We start from the raw sequence: 22,647 nt of genomic DNA on the forward strand, positions 1-22,647 counted from the left end.
GCATTGGCATACTACGGGCGTAGTACGCTGACAATCGCAGCATGCTGCGAGTGGCACGCAGCGTAGGATACGGAGGAGAAATATACGCCTGGTGCGAGTGACCCCATAGAGAGTCATTGGTCCGTGTCTAATATGCGTGCTTTTAGCGCCTCTCACTCTCCCGTATTCCTCGCCAGTGTGACCCCGGCCTTAGGCAAATATCCCATTCACAGTCATCATCTGTTAACCCTCTTGCAATACATGCTTCTTGGAAAGTAGCAAAAAGGGTTTCCTTAATACTTCTGAGATCCTCCAAAGATGTTGCTCCTCTAACATTGAAACACACGAGAAGCAATTGAGCAAAGAATCCATAAATATAACAAGAACTAGGTATAAATCTTGCTTTATTGATACAAAAAAAGTATTAAAAAGACATCTTTACACAATGTTACAAACTAAGACAGACGTAAGACAGGTCAGAATGCACCAAAAATGGAATACAACGTGCTGCCAAAAGCTGGGCACCCGGCGTCGGGATAAGACCAAAAAAACCCTAAGGGCCCCACATAAGAATCCAAACATATTTTCGTGTCTCCAAAGTGACAATCATTTAGTAACCCCAGCACATGGGAGGAGTCTCATGGGATCCAAACCCTCTCACTTAAAACAATGTTCCCATACATACAATAAGGAATAGCCCTGAAAGTATCCTGAAAAAAATGCAGCCATGTCTAGTACCGAAAGGGTAAAGGGAACGGGATTTTTTAGTCATTACCCGTGCTAGTGTCCATTGGCAAATGCGTACCCCTACGCGCATTTTGCGATAGCTTCCTCGGGGGGGGGGGGGGGGGGGGGGAGTCTTGATATCATAGGTGTCCTCCAGACCTCCTTAAGTCATGGAGGCAGCGCCAGTCAGCCGTCCCGGCATCAAGTTGGCGACGCGACCAAACCGGGGGCATGCGCACTATTGGATCAAGACAGTACACGCCATCTTTGTTTCGGGCGCTCGCTACCCTTCTCTGGTGTAATAGGATCTTTCATACATCACCAGAGGTGGATGCGCGATCTTAGTTACGGTCATTCAATGCTCATCCCTGGTGCAATAAAAAGGTCCCCCACACTTCATCAAAAGGGGATGCATACCATATAGGAGCCCACCCATCCCGATCTGTGAAACAAAAATACCAGAGCATAGTAAATAAATTGCGGACATACAAAATTCCTAACAAAAATCCCCTATATAGCTACACATGCGCACTAGTGTCATATTGGAATAAAGGCCAAACGCGCAGTTAGCTTATAAGTACTGCTGCATTAGTACATATTAGCACAATCCCACATTAGATAAAGTATAGGACATATTGAGCATATAGAGCACTGGAAAGATGCAAGTTTGACAGTTCCACTTCTCATCATGGGCTAGGATTTCATCATAATGCATCATCCCTTTGTGGTTACAGGAGGCAACACATTTGCACCACAGAGGTCCTTCTGAGCACTCATAAAGGAACGATGTAAGCGTTGCGTCAAAAACTAAAAATAAAAAAGGAAGATCACAAATAAAAACAAATCCAATTAAAAGAGTGACCATCAGTACAAGAATTCCACTGGCTTACAGATAGGAGGAGGAACTAAGGTGTTCATTAAGGCCCGCAGGAACCATAGTCCCCAGTGTCACAATCCATCGGCATTCTTTTTGACTAAGGGAACGGATTTTATCACCCCCACGTATTCCCATATTCACATGGTCAATGCCTCTTACTTGTAAAGAGTCAGGATTACATTTATGTTTTAATTTGAAATGTCTGGGTATGGTTTATAACAGGCCAACATCCTCCACATCCCAAGCAGCCTCGATATCTCGTACATGCTCACGTGTTCTAACACGCAACTCACGTGAGGTGAGGCCCACGTAAATCAAGTTACAACTACATGTTACATAATACACCACGTGTCGTAGAGCATGTTATATAATCCCTAATTTGGAACACAATTCGCATTATATCCCACTGTTGGTTATAAGTGGATATGTATCTAACTACACCATCACCGTCTCTATCCTTCTCATTTTTTTGGCCGGCTAAAAGATCACCTCTCTTGATGTGCTTAGCCCTCAGATAAAGCTCCTGATGCTCCTGTTGCTATATCCACGATCACTAAATCTCCGCCCAAGGTCCCTGGCCTGCCCCTCAAACATCATATCAGTGGCGCAGATGCGTCGTGCCCAAAAGAATTGGCCAGTCGGGATAGCATTGATCGTGGAGATAGGGTGAGATGACGATGCATGCAGTAATGAGTTAACAGAAGTTTCTTTACGATACATGTTGGTCTCAATGAAACCCATCATTATTCACCCTAATCTCCAAATCAAGGAAAGTCACCCGATGCTGATCATATGTATATGTGAGCCCGATATTGGACCCATTGCGGTTCAGACCACCCATAAACGTATCCAGATCTACCGTGGACACCTGCCACACAAATAAGATATCATCTATATAGCGATACCATCCAAGGATCTGTGGAGTGGCCTCCGCGCCGTCCAACAGCAAACCCCTCTCCCAGAACGGAGGTTCGCATAAGCCGGCACGCAGGCTGCCCCCATGGCAGTGCCCCTCCTCTGTAAGAAGAAGCAATCCTTGAATGTGAAAGCTATGGGTGAGAATGAAGCGCAGCAGGTCCAATACCAACTCACGGATATCCGGGTCTATGTTACTAGCCTCCAAGTAGAACTGTGAGACCTCAAGTCCATCCTCGTGCTTTAAGCTGGTATATAGTGATCCAACATCTGCTACCACTAGATGTGTGTCGGGGTCCAAGGACAGGCCATCAAGGCGCCTCAGGACGTCCGTAGTGTCCCTGACAAAGGAGGGCAGCGTCTCTACCTGTGGTTGTAAATAATATTCAATAAATTTGCAAATGGGATCGCATAGCCTCCCAATGCCAGAGACAATAGGACGCCCCGGGTGTGAGGTGGAATCCTCATGGACCTCGGGCAAGAGATAGTCCTCGGGACTCCTGTTGTTCCGACCTTCTAAGCCAGAGGACCTTTTTTGTGATACCTCTATCAAATGCAATATATCGTCCATTTTCTTAAGATCGTCTAATGCTTTGCGTTGTACAACAGTCTGATTATCATTAGTACGGCGTTTTGTTTTTTTTTCATCTTGTCTAGGGCTTGATTTAGAATGTACCGTATATACTCGAATATAAGCCGAGATTTTCAGCCCGTTGTTTTGGGCTTAAAGTCCCCCTCTCGGCTTATGCGCATATTCATAAGTTTTAATGAGCGGTATCACATGACTGCTGAACACAGGAAGAGAGCGCGGGGAAGCTGGGGGCTCAAGCGACAGTGTCAGGATGGGTAAGTATAGCGATACTCACCTGTCCTGCGTCCATGGCTGCTTGCTGCCGTCTGTCATCGGTCAGTGACTTCAGACAGCAGAGGGCGCGGTGACGTGATTAGTGCGCGCCGCGCCCCCTGCAGTCTGAACGTCACTGACCGATGACGTGCCAGATAGCGGTGAGCAGCCATGCACGCAGGACAGGTGAGTATCTGACACCCAGCGACGGAGAGGTGAGGTTTTTTTTTTTTTTTTTTTTACATGCAGCAGCAGTGGCAGCACATGGGGGAACAATCTATGGAGCATTTCCCACCCTAGGCTTATACTCGAGTGAACAAGTTTTCCCAGTTTTTTGTGGCAAAATTAGGGGGGGGGGGGTGTCGGCTTATACTCGAGTATATACGGTAGTTTCCGCAGGATCAACTTCTGGGAAAAAGAGATGCAGGTATTTCAGTGCTAAAAAGAAATGAAGGTTGTTAGTGGGAGAGAAGTTCAGAACTATACCAAGTACTTCCTTTTGAGTATCAGACAGAATATGAGAGGACAAATTAATCACCTCTAATGTATTTGTTCTTGCTTTTTTTTTTTACCACTGGTGACGATGTAGGATTTTTACATTTAGAGCGTGTTCTATCATTCCATCTAGGCTTATTCACTCTGTGATGGTCTCTTCTCTCCCCTAGTGTTTTATAATTAACCGGGCCTGAATTTCTATCTTCTAGTGATGACAGATGAAACCGATGTGGAGCGGGACCTAGATGTGGGCTTCTGACCCCATTTTTTACTTTTCCACTTATAGACCTGATCAGTCTGAAAATCAGTCTGATCACATTGGCATTTGCGTGATTTTGTTTCCACAATTTCCTTTTCCCAATTAAGTTGAGCTCAGTCAATCTCTTTTCAATTTCTCTACTTTGTCAGGGGAAAGAGGAGAAAGTAATTTATTAATATAGTCTTCAACATTTTTCAATTCTTTATCGATATTAAGAAGGGACATCTCATTTGATCTAACTAACAGCTCTAGGAATGTATTTGAGCATTGTGAAGCTGTTCCCTCCCATGCTTTTATAAAGTCATCACTTTCAATAGGGAACGAGAGGAATACCTGGACTCTCAAACCCCGTGGGATGAGTCCACACGTGATGCATTTCTCAAGGAATGCTTTGTTCCACCAAATGCAGGCACGCCTATGTAGTAACTCCTTATACTGTTTAATAAGCACAGTGTCATCCTTCGACCTTGGGGGTTCAGATGCCCCGAGTGACCTATCGAACACTGTCAAGTTTGGTTTGCCAGGCTTTTTCGCGCTCACGGAAATCCTTCTGGCTTGAGATAGAAACTGTGAAAACACAGAAGACAATGAATAACATGATCCCAAGTACAGAATACATATTCTCTATGGCAATAAATTCTAGTGTAACCCCAAGATATAAATGGGGAATAAATCCCTATGGAGCTCCCAAATAACCAAAACACACGAGAAGCAATGGAGCAAAAAAAATCCATAAATATAACAAGGACTAGGTATAAATCTTGCTTTATCGATACAAAAAAGTATTAAAAAAAAAAACGACATCTTTACACAATGTTACAAACTATGTTCCCATACATATGTAGGGAAGGTGACCTAACGGACGGACGGACTAGTCAGAGTAAAGAAGGAAAGGTTTGCACAGTGTGGGTAGGTGTTAGGTATTACAGTGGGAAAACAGCTAGGAAAGTGTAGTGGACGCGCAGTACCTTGGGTTGACCATTAGATGGCAGGGAGGAGTGTGAGCAAAGGACTTAACAGCTTAGGACTTTAGAAACCGTTGGTCATGGGGGCGGAGTGACAGTTTCAAGGAACCGGGTTAGCTATAAATACTGAGGGAGGGTTCCAGAAGGTTCCAGTCCCCAGGGGGAGCTCAAGTGACAGGAGGACTGCGACAGTCTGTGCACTCTGAGGAAAACCAAACCAGGGGGACTGAGGAGAGAGAACGTCAGGGGGGTGGTCCTGACAGGAAAGGACCGCAGTAGAGACGAGGCTCTGGGTGGAGGACACCGTATGTGTAACGACGAAACTGGCCAGTAAAGTGCTGATGGTGTACGGGCCTAAGGCGGCCACAGTGACTGAGCTGTCAGGATTGTCAGTGTGAGAAGGGGCGGTACGCATAAATACGTCCCTAGTGTAACGTACGGTGTTTGAAGCGGCTCTGGACACGGAGGGCTGTGAGAGATATTGCGGTGTGCTGCGAGGGCCGTCAGTCGGACGGTGAACAATAAACTTGGACCTGTTGCACCCAGAATCTGCCTCATCGTGTCTGTTTCGTCTCTGCGCGGTAAGAAGTGGGACCACCCCCCCAGCTCGGCCCTCCGCAACCCTACACATACAATAAGGAATAGCCCTGAAAGTATCCTGAAAAAATGCGGCCATGTCTAGTACCGAAAGGGTAGAGGGGAGTGGAGAGGGATTTTTAGTCATTACCCGTGCTAGTGTCCATTGGCAAGTGCGTACCCCTACGCACGTTTCTCGATAGCTTCCTCAGGGGGTCTTGATATCATAGGTGTCCCTCCAGACCTCCTTAAGTAGTGCTCCGGTCCACCGTCATTGGCGCATGACATCGGACATAACATGGAGGCGGCGCCAGTCAGCCGTCCCGGCGTCAAGATGGCGAAGCACATCTAACGAGGCGCGAGTTGCGCATACCATCCCGCGATAACACTGAGAAGGAGAATTCAGAGAAAGTATTTTTCTCTGTCTAATGGACTAACAGTAAACATTCTGCCAATTGTGCTTTTATGACCTTTGCTAAGTGATTTCCATGTAATATCTATATCATCCCATGTGTAATGTTCAGGGATTTCAATATATAAATATTTTTGGCCATTAGAATCTTCCCGATTTAGTTTAAACCAAGCAGAAGTTTAGACTTGGTGTCTTGCTGCTGCACAGCTTCAGCTTCTGTACCTGGTATAAAGCATTGTCTGCTTGTCCTCAAGGAGGACATTTAATCTTTCCACATGATGAGTTTGACAATGCATTTTATATTCCCTTAGTCTCCAGCATGATTCAAGTTCACTTAATTCTAGAGGTTTCTAAGTAATTTTTTTACTTCTCCCCCATTCAACTGTGGCATCTTGTTCTGACAGTAATAAATTGGATATTTGCACAATCATGCCCTTTGCAAACAAATATTTTACACTCTGTATGCAACTGCAAACTTCTACATTTATGTGGGCATTGTAATATAAAGAAAGAAAAGGCTTGTAAAGGGCCTGTCACACTAAGCGATATCGTTATGTCTGATACTTACCGCCGACCGTTCCCCCGCTGGTTATCGCTGATCACGCGAGAACGTCCTGGACCGTTTCTCGTTGTCAGCTTCCTGCTATACTTCCTGCTGTGACGAGTGACGCGGGCGGGAGGACGTCAGGATCGCCTCGTCTGACAGGTAAGTAGCAACCCCCTGACCCCTGCGATGTCGCTGGTGAGATCTGCCTGTGTGGCAGCTCACTAGCGACCACTTAGCGATGTACCAGCGATCTTGACCGCGTCATTTCGCTGGTACATCGCTAAGTGTGACAGTACCTTAAGGGACAGCACATCTGTTATCATTCCTGTTTCCACCAAGTTTAACCAGATTGTCATCGACCCATCATTGGTATTTAGGGTATCCATTTACATCGCTATCAGTTTTGGAACAGAAATAGTGATGGGTGAACCTGAACAGTAGAAATGGATAAACACACTGGCGCTCCTGCAAATCAGGTAGTTTGAAGCTGCTGGCAGAAGGGTAGGATGCATGCAAATTCCTGTCTAGATTGTATATATGCTGGATTATATAAGTACTAAAAAGTGCTGTACTACCGCGCTACAAGTATACACCAGGTGGCAAGCTGATAGGGAATATATAGGTGATTGAAGTTCACTTACTCTTGGTCAGTGAACAAAGTAGTTGCCCCAAGGGTTCGGTGTTGAGCAACCTCCTTGCGGTAAGCGGAGAGTCCTGGGAGCCTCCTCCCATTGCTAGGCTCCCCTTGTGTGTGTGGAGATGCAAGGTGGTAAGCTCCGTCCAGAAGCGCAGCTAAAGAAGCCAAAGAGGATGGCGGGCTGCGTGGAAACAAGCGATGTCACCTAGTGTGTGGTGGAGCCAAACCGATGGGTTTCGAAGGACGCTGTCCTTCATTAGGGTGACATCATCTGTTTCCCCGCCCCCCGCCAACCTCGCTACTGCTTCGGCACCACTTCTGGCCGGCGCTTACCACCTGCATCTCCACGCACACAAGTATTCACAATCAATGATGTTTTCGGGAGCCATGTCATCTGCTGGTGTAGGGCCACTGTTTTATCAAGTAAAGCAGAAACATGGTTTAGAACCACAGCAAGCTCACAAACCAAACCTGCAGGTGCACGGAACTTCATCTGTATGAAAAGAGATAGCTGAACCATCACCACCCTATTCTTAACTCTATATTTGTAGCATGGAGGTCTTTTACAAAACTAAAGAAGAAAGTCAACAGGCAGCAAATTATGAAAAAATTCCCTTTAAAATTATTGTCTAGGATATATAAATGCCCCATTCCAGAAGTATGGTATGAATTAAAAATTAGTAAAGTAGGGGATATGGGATGGACAGCACCCTCTATCCTTTAGTGAGATTAAGAACAAATTCCATGTCCCCTTTACACAATTCTCATTCTACCTTATTTCGAAAGATATTCTGCAGAAATTTTTAAGTAGTAGAGCTCTAAACTTTGATATTATTGCCTCTATGTTTACTAAGCCTAATAATAAATCGACTTGGTGCCTAAAGACTATCTATTCCCATTTTAATGAAGATATGGAGTTTACAAAAAACGCATATATACAGAAATGGGAAAAAGATTTTAATACTACATGTGAAATAGAAGAACGGGAAAAGGCTATAAAATTTTCAAACTCCTCAACAATCTCTATAACTCTGCGGGAGTCCTTCTTTAAAACATTGACTAGGTGGCACTACACCCCGATTAGACTTTCCCATATAGATTCCAAATACTCTCCTTTATGCTGGAGAAATTGTGGCCTGCCAGGCAACTTATACCACATATTCTGGAGCGGTCACAAACTAAAAAAATTGTGGAAAGAGGTCTTGGACCATGTAGGAACCTTTGCGGACCAAAAGGTTAGGGTCACTCCGCAAATGGCCCAGCTTTCTCTGGGTACTGAGAATATCAACCCTTCTATTAGATTTGTTATGCTACATATTTTCCTGGTAACCAAAAACACAATAGCGTTTTGGTGGCTAAAAACCGCTTCGCCTTCTTTTTCAGATATTTTAGATAAGGTTCGGATCCATAGTTCTATGGAGAAAAGGTTTGCTTTTATTAACAATGCCTTACCCGATTATCACTCTAAGTGGGACCTATGGAACCAAAAATTTTCCTAGTCTAAAGTTACTTACTATTTGAGTTATGGCTAGTGTTGAGCATTCCGATACCGCAAGTATCGGGTATCGGCCGATACTTGCTGTATCGGAATTCCGATACCGACTTCCGATATTTTTTCAATATCGGAATTCGGCATCGGAATCGGAAGTTCAAAGTTGATTGACAGACTGACGTCATCATGATGCGCGGTGTGTGCGCATCATGATGCGCCGTCATTTCGGGCCTTCCGGGGGTCTCTGCCGGCCTGCCGGGGGGGCTGTGCCGGCCTGCCGGGGGGGCTGTGTGGACTGCCCGGGGTCTGTACCGGCCTGCCGGGGGGCTGTGCCGGCCTGCCGGTGGTCTGTGCACCCTGTGGGGGTCTGTGCCGGCCTGCCGGGGGGCTGTGCCGGCCTGCCGGGGGGCTGTGCCGGCCTGCCGGGGGGCTGTGCCGGCCTGCCGGTGGTCTGTGCAGGCTTCGGGGGTCTGTGCAGGCATCGTCCGATGGGACTACAAGTCCCATCGGGCGATGCCTGCTACCATGACAGTGATTGACACATTAGCCAATGATGGGACAGTAGTAGTCCCATCATCCGGCTAATGTGTTAAATGTAAAAAAAAAAAAATACATACATACTACATGCATGCTACATGCTACATACATACTACATACATGCTACATACATACATACTGCATGCTACATACATGCTACATGCTACATACATGCTACATACATACTACATGCTACATACATACTACATATATACTACATGCATGCTACATACATACCACATATATACTACATGCATGCTACATGCATACCACATATATACTACATGCATGCTACATATATACTACATGCATGCTACATACATACTGCATATATACTACATGCATGCTACATACATACTGCATGCTACATACATACCACATATATACTACATACATACAATACATACATAGACATACAGTACATATAACATAGAGTAACATACTTACCAATACTTGTCACATTGTTCCCCGAAGCCATTGTCGTCTACGGAATAAATATTAACATAACAAACCACAAAAATACTCACCCACGATCCGAAGCAGTCCACGAGTGTGTCCCACGACGATCTTGGGTAGAGAACTGCAGCATCAGATGATGCTGCCGTTCTCTACGGGCATCCAATGACGGAAGGTAGGTATCCTTCCGCACTGTATTCCTCCGCCACTTAAAAAAAAAAAAAGTCCCTAGTCTCACTTTATGCCATTGCTGCGTGGGAAATTCCCACACAGCAATGGCATAAAGTGAGACTAGGGACTTTTTTTTTTTTAAGTGGCGGAGGAATACAGTGCGGAAGGATACCTACCTTCCGTCATTGGATTCCTGCAGCCCGTAGAGAACGGCAGCATCATCTGATGCTGCAGTTCTCTACCCAAGATAGTCGTGGGACACACTCGTGGACTGCTTCGGATCGTGGGTGAGTATTTTTGTGGTTTGTTATGTTAATATTTATTCCGTAGACGACAATGGCTTCGGGGAACAATGTGACAAGTATTGGTAAGTATGTTATATGTACTGTATGTCTATGTATGTATTGTATGAATGTATTGTATGTATGTAGTATATATGTGGTATGTATGTAGTATATATGTGGTATGTATGTAGTATGTATGTAGCATGCATGTAGCATGCAGTATGTATGTAGCATGCATGTAGTATATATGTAGTATGTATGTAGCATGCATGTAGTATATATGTAGTATGTATGTAGCATGCATGTAGTATGTATGTGGTATGTATGTAGCATGTAGTATGTATGTAGCATGCATGTAGTATATATGTGGTATGTATGTAGCATGTATGTAGTATGTATGTAGCATGCAGTATGTATGTAGCATGCATGTAGTATGTATGTAGCATGTAGTATGTATGTAGCATGCATGTAGTAGGTATGTAGTATGTAGCATGTAGTATATATGTAGTATGTATGTAGTATATATGTAGTATGTATGTTGCATGTAGTATTTATGTAGTATGAATGTAGCATGTATGTAGTATGTAGTATGAATGTAGCATGTATGTAGTATGCATGTTGTATGTATGTAGCATGTAATTTTTTTTTTTTTTTTACATTTAACACATTAGCCGGATGATGGGACTACTACTGTCCCATCATTGGCTAATGTGTCAATCACTGTCATGGTAGCAGGCATCGCCCGATGGGACTTGTAGTCCCATCGGACGATGCCTGCACAGACCACCGGCAGGCCGGCACAGCCCCCCGGCAGGCCGGCACAGCCCCCCGGAGCCTGCACAGCCCCCCGGCAGGCCGGCACAGCCCCCCGGCAGGCCGGCACAGCCCCCCGGCAGGCCGGCACAGCCCACCGGAGCCGGCACAGCCCCCCGGCAGGCCGGCACAGCCCCCCGGCAGGCCGGCACAGCCCACCGGAGCCTGCACAGCCCCCCGGCAGGCCGGCACAGCCCACCGGAGCCTGCACAGCCCCCCGGCAGGCCGGCACAGCCCCCCGGCAGGCCGGCACAGCCCACCGGAGCCTGGACAGCCCCCCGGCAGGCCGGCACAGACCACCGGAGCCTGCACAGACCCCCTGGCAGGCCGGCACAGCCCCCCGAAAGGCTGTACAAGGGCAGGAAAGGGTTTTTCTTATTCCGATACCGGAAGTCCCATAGACTTGAATGGGACTTCCGGTATCGGAATCGGCGATACCGATACTTTTTTTTTAAAGATCGGCCGATACCATCCGATACGATACTTTGAAGTATCGGACGGTATCGCTCAACTCTAGTTATGGCATTTACTGCTTCTGATTGTCTGTTTGCCTTAAAAGTATTTCAGAAAGGTAACAGTCTACACCATTTGTCCTAACTCACCATTTGTCTTATCTAATTTTAATTTATTTTATGTGTGATGTAACACTGTAGAGTTCTCTACTTTTTATTTTTTTCCTATGTTTACCCTTCCTTACCTGTAATATTATGAAAATTTAATAAAACTTATATAAACATTAGAAAAAAAAAAAAAAGAAAAAAAAAAAAAAAAAAGGATCGTTGAAGCAAAGAGTATAGTGACGTTCCATGTTATGAATCGGTCACAGAGGAGAATGGCAGGAATAGGCTAGGCCAAAAGGAAACCAGAAAGGTTGGTAACTAGCGGATTGCAAACCCCTAATCCTAACACAACTAGCAGTAGCTGTGGGGCGTACCTAAGATGCCCTAGACGCCTCGGCACAGCCGGAGAACTAACTAAGCTTAAAGCAAGAAAGGTGAAAATCTAAACTTCCCCGAAGTAGAACCCCAAAGAAATAGATAGCCCCCAAACATATTGTCAGTGAGACAAGATGAGGCACAAACAGACAGAAAATAGACTGAGCAAATGATGGGGCCCAAACTGTCTAGATAGGATAGGAAAGGACACTGTCTGCAATCACGCAAAAACCCTAAAAATCCAACACGTCTGATGTACAAAAAACACTGAGGTCTCACGACCTCTCCCCCACTATATCAGCATTCTGGTGTGTACTGGCAGCAGAGCAAAAGAGACCAATATAACAGGGGACTGAACAAACTGACACAAGCTGTAACATATGGAGCGGGGTCCAGCGCTGCCCCAGCAGGAAGCACGTTGAACCCCAACAGCAAAGCAGAAAGAGGCAAAACCAGGTCAGATGCAAAGGATTAGCAAATGAACAACTTAACTGAAAAATGCAGGATCAGGCAGGAGACAGCAGACCTCAAAATGCACAGGAAGAAACCAATCACCAGCAGCAACTGAGGGAAGTCTGCTCACTAATATCCTCCCAGTCAGTAACCCCTGATTTTCAACCATCGTCGTCAGGTAGCAGACTTCTGTCAACCTGGCCAACTCCACTACCTGCAGTAACCAGAGGGAGCCCCGACTCAGAAGTCAGATCAAGAGAATTCCCAACAGTTCCAGCTCCTTAAATATTTCAACCTTTATTAGTCTTGGTTAAAAAATATTGCAGCAGTGAAGAACTCCCTGTACAGTATGAACTAAAGGGGTAAAAGTGACTTGTTTTGATCTGCAACCAGATCTTTATTAAAGCTTGTTATCTACTGGCAACATAGCTGTTTATATAGTGTGCAGAAGCCAATCATTGGAATAGCTTGTTATCAGCTAACGTAATTCAAGGTCCTAAATATAAATACTAATGCACCTGCATACCAGTGATCTAAAAACATTAAGGAAAGCCACATACATAAAATGTATAGAGAGAAAAAAAAGTTATAATAAAAACATGACAAACATTCCCATTACTTCAATAGTGAGACATTATTTCATTTCTCTTGTTTAGCCCATTCGGCATTCTCGTGTCCAGATAATAAAGCCAAAAAGCTTCCTGTGTATGGAGAGGCCATTTGACATCTCCACGTACAGATCTGTTAACCTGCTCTATGCCACAAACTTAGAATGATGTAGTGCTGCATGTGTGGGAGGAACGGCCCCCGTCGAGTGCCCGGGCCGGAACCATGGGAGCAGTCATCTAGGTTCCGGGGGAAACTGCCCCCGGGGGACAGGATTCAGGGACGGACCACTGTGGCAGACAGATGGGCTGGGGGAGGGACCAATATAAAGAAGGCAGTGAATTCCCAGGGCGATGAGTCAGCAGACCGACACAGAGAGAGCAGGAGACAGAGGAAGCGCGACTCACCAGTGCCAGGGAGGATGCTCACCGACGACTCCAGAAGGACGGTACCGAGGCTACTATCCGGGACTTGCTGCCCCGCTCCAGCCCGCGGCCCCAGTTCAGCCCGCGGCCGCAGCCTGCTCGCGGTCCCCCGCGGCCACTGCTGTCCCGCCACCAGCAGCCGCCCTTTTCTCACGAGTGGCAGCGGCAAGTACAGCGCCGCCGGCGGCCATCACTGTCCCGCTCCGGTCCACGGCAGAGGCCGGTCCTCCGCTGACCCCCCGTCGCAGCCGTTAGCTGCGCAGGTGGCCTGCCCTTCGCCACCACACATCGCTGCCGCTTGCCCCAGGCCAGGGGCTGTGGCCCAACCGTCCAAGGACCCCGCTGGAGCTCTAGTGTCATCAGCGCGCCGGAGTGCGCAAAGACTTAGTCATCGTCTCAGCAACTGGGCCCAGCAACTACTACGCCGAAAGACCACCAACCTGAACGGCGAGGGACATCTGGACGGCTATGTTGACTTTATAATTAAGGACATACCGCAGCACTATAGTGACTGGCTGTTGCGGGAAGTAGTCATGTTCTACCGTTTTGTGTGTGCCTGTATAGAGCCCCTGCAAGGGCAACCCTTGTTACCCCTGTTATTGGTGATCAGGACGGGACTGAGGAAAGTTTCCTCTGGCCCTATAAACATTAATACAGAAAGCAACTACTTGTCTCGCGACTAGTCACTGCATCTTACGCACCTGCGAGTACCACACATGCATGGTATGTTTTGAAGTGTTTGGCTGCTGTGGAAATATTTTGATTGTTGTTTTTACTGTTTAATATATCACCCAAGTATTCTGAGATGCGTGTTTTGAGTTTACACCATGTGCACCCCACATATGACATTTGACACATGGAACAATTTTGTACACCACGCTGGTAGAATTGCAGTTTTATCAAGACCAAAGTCAGCGCAGCTGTCTACCACAATTTTAGAGCACTTCATGCTTCCCTCTGCTAACAAGCTTATTGGAGATGGTACTTTTGGCAGCGTTGACAGGTGCCAAGTCCTGCTGGAGAATAAAATTTCCAATACCCGAGTTAAAAATAACTATCACTTTGCTTGATTGTCCAGCAAACTTGCCTGACCTTAATCCCATAGAGAATCTATGGGGTATTGTCGAGAGGAAGCTGAGAGACACCAGACCCAACAATGCACACGAGCTGAAGGCTGCCATCAAAGCAACCTGGGCTTCCATAACACCTCAGCAGTCCCACAGGCTGATCGCCTCCATGCCACGCTGCATTAATGCATTAACTAATGCAAAAGGAGCGCCGACCAAGTATTGAGTGCATTTACTGAATATACATTGCAGTAGGCCAACATTTCAGATTTTAAAATCAGTTTTCAAGCTGGTGTTGTAAAGTATTCTAATTTACTGAGATAATGACTTTTGGGTTTTCATTGGCTGTAAGCCATAATCAGCAACATTAACAGAAGTAAACAAGTGAAATAGATCTGTCATGATCCAGGCCGGGTTTTTGTTTGTCTCCCCTTTCCTGGTCTGGTCATGTCAGGGGTTAATTTTCCCAGCCTTATTCCTGGGTCCGGTCTGCAATCCGTGTGCAGTGCCGGTTATATTGCTTGCCTTCGGCGTGTGTAGCCGGCTTTGCCGAGTTCCTGATCTGTCCTGCTGCATACACCTGACTCTACCCGTGTCTGTTTACCTTCCTCCTAACCGCTCCCACTCCTTATTTCCCTATGTGTTCGGATTCCCCGGTATTTGACTTTGGCTCGTCCCTGACCTGATCTGTCTCTCCCTTCTGATACCTCTGCTATTGACCGGCACTGACCTTTGGCTCTCTACTGACTGTTTTGGATTCCCTCTTTGTACCTTACTTCTGGTATTGACTCGGCTCTGACTATTCCGCTGCCACCTAGTGGCTGCTTCGCTGTAATTCTGCTGGTCTGCTTCATTGCTGGATATTCAGCCCATTCTCCACTCTGCTGCCATCTAGTAGTTATTGTGTTACACTGCATTAACCCTCAGTATTACAGTGTGACATCATAACTGGCCACAAATTTTTTTTCTCTCCTCTATGGAATTCACTTTGTACTTTCAGATGTCAAATCTGACCCAAATGATGCAGGATTTGTCAGCGAAACAGAGCCCTTGCCACTTCTCATAACCAACTCCAGAGGGTGCTTAATGAAGCTGTTAAATCTTGTCAGGGTTCCATGACACAATCAGCCTTAAGGCAATCCGACCCCATTGATATTTCTTTACACTCTCCTGAACCTACGGTCAGGCTCCCAGATACTTTCTCTGGAGAGAAGGAGAAGTTTTGTACATTTAGAGAGATGGAAGCTACTTTTCTCCCTCAGACCCAAATCCTCAGGAGATGAGAGTCAACGGGTGGGGATATTCCTTTACTCTGAGAGGGTCCTCAAACATGGGTTTTTTCTTTACCTGCTACTGCCCCTGAACGCATGTCTGTGGATAGGTTCTTTGAGGCTTTAGGACTGATTTATGATGAACCAGACCGGGTCAGAGTGGCAGAAGATCATGGGGCTCTCCCAGGGTAAAATCATTGCTGACTGATATTGTTCTGAGTTTAGACTGTGGTCTCCCGAGGTTTCCTGGAATGACTTAGCAGCGATCAGAGCCCCTCTCTGATCACTGCTGTTACAGACAGATGCCAGCTGTATAACACAGATGGCATCTCTCTGGTTTGGTGCAGACTCCGCTCCTGAGCCCACTCCATAGACTTAGAAGAATAATTTTATTTCTATAGCGCCAACATATTCCGCAGCATATTACATTTCAGAGGGGACTTGTACAGACAATAAAGACATTACAGAATAACACATAACAAATGGAGTGAGGGCCCTGCTCGCAAGCTTACAATCTAAATATACACTGCAGATGTTGGCAAGGGGTTAAGGGGGAGGCTTCATTAGAATAGTTAGGTTTGAAAGTGTGCACATTTCATAGCAGCAGCTATAGATTGCCATGTTTAAAAATTGTCATGTCGCAAAACTACAGCAGGATACAGCATTTTTGCGGTTTTGCAGCAGTCACAGCGAAAAACAAAAAAAAAAAAACAAACAAAAAAAATTACTGCTATGGTATGTGCGAGGGACCCTACATGACGATCATTGATGGCAAGCTGCTTAACAGTACAAGATTTGAAAACAGCATGAAGGCTGCCACCTAGTGGCTATATTATATATCACCACACTGGCTGTATCCAGTGAAAATTGTGCCAGACCCAGTGCCCATAGAATACACAATCGTCTCTTCCATGGCGCCCTACTGACCTATATGTGTGTGCAGCACAGCCTCCATGCCAGTCTGTATGATCAGCAACGGTGAATCCAGGTATGTAGAATCAATGATTTGATAGCTTCTAGAATGACAGATGGGGTCAGTGCTAGGAGGCCAGAACTGGGTCACTGAACGCCTGGTTTTTAATCAGAAGTAAACATCATGATCCTCATACAAGGGTCCCATAATCCATATGTGACCACCTTGGGTATATAATCATCTCACCAATGGTGGACACATACAGAAGCAAGCCCCTATTCACGAACAGTACAAGGGCCCTATGGGCGTCCAATAATTCCTTCTATGATGGAAGTTGGATGCTGTAGTTGGCCCCTAACCTCTCAGGCCCCTGGATGCACTAATGATATCTCTGCTCCTATAGCGCATCACTTTCATGATCAGATACTAAATCTGTGTTTCCAGATATCCAGCACACGTGAAACAAGAGTCATGGAAGACTGCTGACTTGCACATGGCTTTCGAACAAGAGACTGCCATTTGTATTAACCCCTTCTATTCCATTTCCGGTTTTACAATGCTTGCTGCACTGTTGTAGGCACTTTGCAGTCAGAGTTTCTCTACGAGATCTAATCCACTGGATATCCACTCTTATTTAGGATGTGAGCACATGTTACTCCTGCATGGAGATTATTCTCCTCCACTAGACATAATCACTGCATTATGTATTGTGCCCTACAGACCTGACCGAAGTGTGAGCCCAGGAGGTCGCCACGGCTCTGGTGGAATGAGCCTTGATGCCGTCAGGAACCGGGATACCACTAGCTGAATAGGCTACACTAATGGCCTCCCTAATCCATCGGGCAATAGTTCCCTTTGACACTCCATAACCTTTCCTAGCACCCTGGAAGGCTACGAATAGGGACTGGGACCTCCTCCACTGGCTGGTTATAGACACACTCTACTAGGGTTCTTTTAACGTCTAGGCTATGAAATTTCTCCTCCCCTGGGTTTTTCGGATTCTCGCAGAAGGAAGGGAGGAGTCACTAACTCTACGTGCTGACGTTAGAGCTACCAAAATGATGGTTTTTAGGGTGAGCTTTTTAGTTGAAATCTGCTGTATGGGTTCAAATGGCTCCTTCGTAAGGGCTTCCAGCACCAGATTTAGATCCCATGGAGCTATTTTTGGTAAGGAAACTGGCCTAGATCTGTGGCAAGATTTTATGAACCTGGCTACCCATCTGTTTGCCGCTATATTGCAATTGTATAATGCACCCAGCGCTGAAACCTGCACGTTGAGGGTATTAACCGCCAGGCCTAGCTGTAGACCTGCCTGCAAGAACTCCAAGATGGACTCGATTGGGGGTTCTTGGCCTAACGGTTTTCCCAGGAATTGTAGAAATTTCTTCCACGTCCTGCCATATATATTGGTTGTTATTGGTTTTCTACTTTTCATTAGAGTAGTCACCAACCCCGGGGAAAACCCTTTATCTCTCAAAAGTGCCCTCTCAAATTCCACGCCGTCAGATGGAACCCCTTGACTTGTTTGTGGAATATCGGCCCCTGAGCTAATAAATCTGGAATTTCTGGCAGTACCCACGGGTCCGAGAGAGACATCATTTGCAGTAGTGAAAACCACGGTCTTTTTGGCCAGAATGGGGCTATGAGGATTACTCTGGCTTGCTCGTCTTATCTTTTTTACCACTGCCGGGATTAACGCTACTGGGGGAAAGGCATAGCTCAGTTTGAACAGCCACGGGATTTGCAGAGCATCTACTGCCCACGGGTTTTCCCCTGGGTTTAATGAGCAGAACCTCCTCACCTGTCGGTTGTTTTTGGTGGCAAAGAGGTCGATCACTGGCTGCCCCCATAACTGTACTATCCTCTGGAATATTACACGATTTAAGGCCCACTCTCCCTGTTTTAACTTGTTGCGGCTTAAAAAGTCGGCTTGAACATTTTCTGTCCCTTTGATGTATAGGGCCGTCAGGGAGGTTAGATGTTGTTCTGCTTTGAGAAAGATTCTTTTGGCTTCGTCCATTAGGGAGTTTGACCTTGTCCCTCCCTGGTGGTTGACATACGCCACTGCCACCCTGTTGTCTGACATAATTCGGACATTTTGACCCTGTAACATGGGAATGAATGTCTCCAAGGCTCTGTTTACCGCTCTTAACTCTCTCAAGTTGGAGGAAGCCTTCTGCTCTAGGTGACCCCAGGACCCTTGGGCTATTTGTTCTCTCAGGTGTGCCCCCCCATCCCAAGGAGCTTGCGTCCGTCAATATTATATCGGACACGGGCCTGTGCCACAAAGTTCCCCCTGCTAAATTTGTGCTGTCTAGCCACCAAGTGAGAGAGTTTTTCCCCTTTTCGGAAAGTTCCAGCTTCCCTTCTAAACGCCCTTTCAATCGTTTCTGGGCTGACAAGATTTCCGCCTGCAGTTGTCGGGTATGAAACTGCCCAGTTGACCGCAGGGATACAGGCTGTTAGCGTGCCCAACAGGGACATTGCCCTTCTTAGGCTCATGTGAGGTTGTTGTATTGCTGTAAGGGTCATTTCTCTCACTTTCTCTAGTTTTTTCTCTAGCAAGAGACAAACTTGACGGTCGGAGTCCAAGATGAAACCTAGAAAGTCTTAGTTACTCACCGGTTAACGGTGTTTTTCGGAGTCCATGACAGCACCACCTGAGAGAGGGGATCCGCCCTTCAGGAACAGGAAACCTACAGATACAAAAGGGCGGCACCTCTCCCACGCATCAGTTGGATTACAGAGCACAAGAGGACCACAATGGTTAATGGCAAAATTTATATACAGTACTTTTACACAACTATTCCTTACCAGTGTACATACAAGAGGAAGAAGTGCACACCCAAATTTAAACTAAAGGGAGGGAATATACGGGTGCTGTCATGGACTCCGAAAAACACCGTTAACCGGTGAGTAACTAAGACTTTATCGGTCGTCCATGACAGCACCACCTGAGAGAATTACAGAGAGTAAAACTATTTAGGGAGGGACTACAGCCTGCAGTACCCTTATACCAAAAGAGAGGTCTGTGGAAGCACCCAAGTCTAGCCTATAATGATTATAAAAGGTGCTCGGAGAGGACCAAGTAGCCGCCTTACATATCTGGTCAATGGAGACTTCTGATCTCTCGGCCCACGAGGACGCCATGGCTCTGGTGGAATGCGCCCTCACTTTTGCAGGTGCCGGTCTGCCCTTTGAGGTGTATGCAATTGAAATAGCTTCTCTAATCCACCTAGCTAGTGTATTTTTTGACACTATACAGCCTTTCCTGGGACCTTGATGGGAGATAAATAGGGCATTCTCTTTTTTCCAGGGGTCAGTAACCGCTAGATATTCTTTAAGGCATTCTCTAACATCTAAGGTGTGTAATTTCTCTTCCTTCTCATTAGCTGGATTAGGGAGGAAGGATGGAAGGACTATTTCCTGTGTTCTATGAAAGCTAGAAACTACCTTCGGTAAGTACGCCGGGTCAGGTCTGAGTATTACCCTATCGTCCTTAAACTGTAAATAAGGAGGACGCCTAGATAATGCCTGGATGTCGCTTACTCTACGAGCTGAGGTTAGAGCTACCAGGAAGGCTACCTTGAGGGACAGGTTTTTTATAGAGGCTGATGAGATGGGTTCGAATGGAGCTTCTGTGATGGCTGTAAGGACTAGGTTCAGGTCCCATGGCATGAATCTATCCTTCACCACTGGCCTGGATCTACCTGCTGCCTTGATGAATCTACTGATCCAGTAATTACCCGCGATGTTGCAGCTAAAGAGGGCCCCCAAGGCTGAAACTTGTACTTTGAGGGTACTAGTGGAGAGCCCCATTTCTAGACCTTTCTGAAGAAATTCTAAGATTTGATTTATAGGAGCCGAACCCCCAGCGACTACTCTAGAGTTCTTTAGGAATCTCTTCCAAATTCTGACATAGATCTTGGTAGTAGTGATCTTTCTACTTTTAAGTAGAGTGTCAACCAGGTCTGGGGAGAAGCCTTTATCTTTCAGCAGTGCCCGTTCAAACTCCACGCCGTCAGATGTAGGCCAGCCACCTGAGGATGAAAGACTGGGCCCTGGGATAGGAGATCCGGGATCTCCGGCAGGACCCAAGGATCGGACACTGACATGGTCCTGAGGCATGAGAACCAAGCCCTCCTGGGCCAAAACGGAGCGATCACTATAACTTTCGCTCTGTCTCTCCTGATTTTCCTCACCACTAGAGGTAATAGCGAAAGGGGAGGGAAGGCATAGGATAGCCTGAAATCCCACTTTATCAGCAAGGAGTCTACCGCCAGGGGGTCTTCTCTGGGATTTAGTGAGCAAAACTGTCTTACTTTCCTGTTTTCTTTGGTGGCGAAGAGATCTATCTCTGGCAGTCCCCACTTCTGTACAATCAGGTCGAAGATAGAGTTTTTTAGGGACCATTCTCCTTGCCTTAAGAGATTGCGGCTCAGGAAATCTGCCGTGGTGTTTTCTTTCCCCTTTATATGTAGAGCTGTTAATGATAGGAAATGCTGCTCTGCTAGCTGGAACAGCCGTTCTGCTACATTCATCAGGGATTTGGAACGGGTCCCGCCTTGGTGGTTGATATACGCTACGGTGACCAGATTGTCGGAGAACACTCGCACATGATGGCCCTGTAGATACACAAGCAGTTCTTTAGCCGCCAGCTCTACTGCTGTCAATTCTTTCAAGTTGGATGACATCTCTATCTGATGATGCTCCCATAGGCCCTGGACCAGAATTTCCCCCATATGAGCCCCCCAACCGGAAGGGCTAGCATCCATGGTGATTATGCGGGATATGTCATATTCCCAGGGAACCCCTCTGGATAAATTATTCTCATCTAGCCACCATTCTAGGGACTCCCTTGTGTTTCGGGACAAGGTTAGCTGGCCCTCTAAGTAACCCCCAAGCATTTTTTGATGCCTTAAGACCTCGCCCTGTAGAGTTCTTGAATGAAACTGGGCCCACTGGACCGCCGGGATACAGGAGGAAAGTGAACCTAGAAGGGACATGGCTTTCCTGAGGGACATGGTCGGGTTATTGGAAGCGTTCAGGACCTGATAGTGTAGGCGAACCAGCTTCTCTGGGGGCAGACGGCATTCCTGTTTTACGGAATCTAGGATGAGGCCCAAGAATTGTTGGATTCTCATCGGCTGTAACCGAGATTTTTTAATGTTAAGCAGCCATCCTAACCGTTCTAGGGCAGACCTTGCCCTTTGTAGCTGTTGCAAACAATGGTTAGCCGTTTTCCCTACAATCAAGAAGTCATCTAAGTAGGGAACTACTAAAATGTCTAATTCACGTAGATGGGCCATAACTTCCTCTACTACTTTAGTAAACACACGGGGAGCGACTGCCACCCCAAAGGGAAGGGCCGCATACTGGAAATGTTGAACTGACCCATCTAACTGCACTGCCACTCTGAGAAAACTCTGATGATCTGCATGAATGGGTATATGGTAGTAGGCATCTTTCAAATCTAACACCACCATGAAGCAGTTTTGAAACAGTAATTTTATTGTTGAATTAATTGTTTCCATCTTAAATGGGCATGTGACCAGGAATTCATTGAGGGAATTAAGATTTATTATGGTCCTAAAGGAACTGTCTGGCTTGCGGACCAGGAACAAAGGGGAGTAGAAACCTTTCCCCCTTTCTTCCTCTGGAACTTTAGTTAGGACCTTTTTATGGCAAAGATCCCGAACTTCAGCTTCCAGGGCAGACTGTTCTGAAGAGGACGACCTAAGAGGAGTGACCTTAAAAACGATCTTGGGGAACCCGGGAGAATTCTAGTCGTAGGCCCGCAGCTACCACCCCCAGTATCCAGTTGCTATTAGAGATTAATGTCCAGGCCGGGTAGAAGGCAGCTAGTCTCCCCCCTACCGGAGCAACTAGTCATTGGGGCGGCTTTTTAGTGTCCCGTGCTGGACCTTCCTGGCGCCCCCCTCCTCCAAACATGAATCCAGTACCTCTCCTTTTGTCATCCCATCTGCCCTGA

General features: G+C 46.4%; 1 long non-coding RNA gene across 1 annotated transcript in view; it reads right to left on the minus strand.

The window, feature by feature from the left end:
• Window positions 1–366: 366 nt before the first annotated feature.
• LOC141095297 (uncharacterized) overlaps window positions 367–22,647 on the minus strand; it is a 45,314-nt gene continuing 23,033 nt past the window's right edge. Inside the window, exons 7-9 of the long non-coding RNA XR_012233352.1 lie at window positions 5,788–6,024; window positions 4,429–4,662; window positions 367–1,512 (exon numbers count right to left, since the gene is read on the minus strand). This is a non-coding gene — a long non-coding RNA (uncharacterized lncRNA). The remainder of the gene's footprint in view (window positions 1,513–4,428; window positions 4,663–5,787; window positions 6,025–22,647) is intronic.

This window comes from Dendrobates tinctorius, unplaced genomic scaffold (genome assembly GCF_039654945.1).
Source record: "Dendrobates tinctorius isolate UK_male_01 unplaced genomic scaffold, ASM3965494v1 ptg000069l, whole genome shotgun sequence".
NCBI classification, from domain to species: Eukaryota; Metazoa; Chordata; class Amphibia; order Anura; family Dendrobatidae; genus Dendrobates; species Dendrobates tinctorius.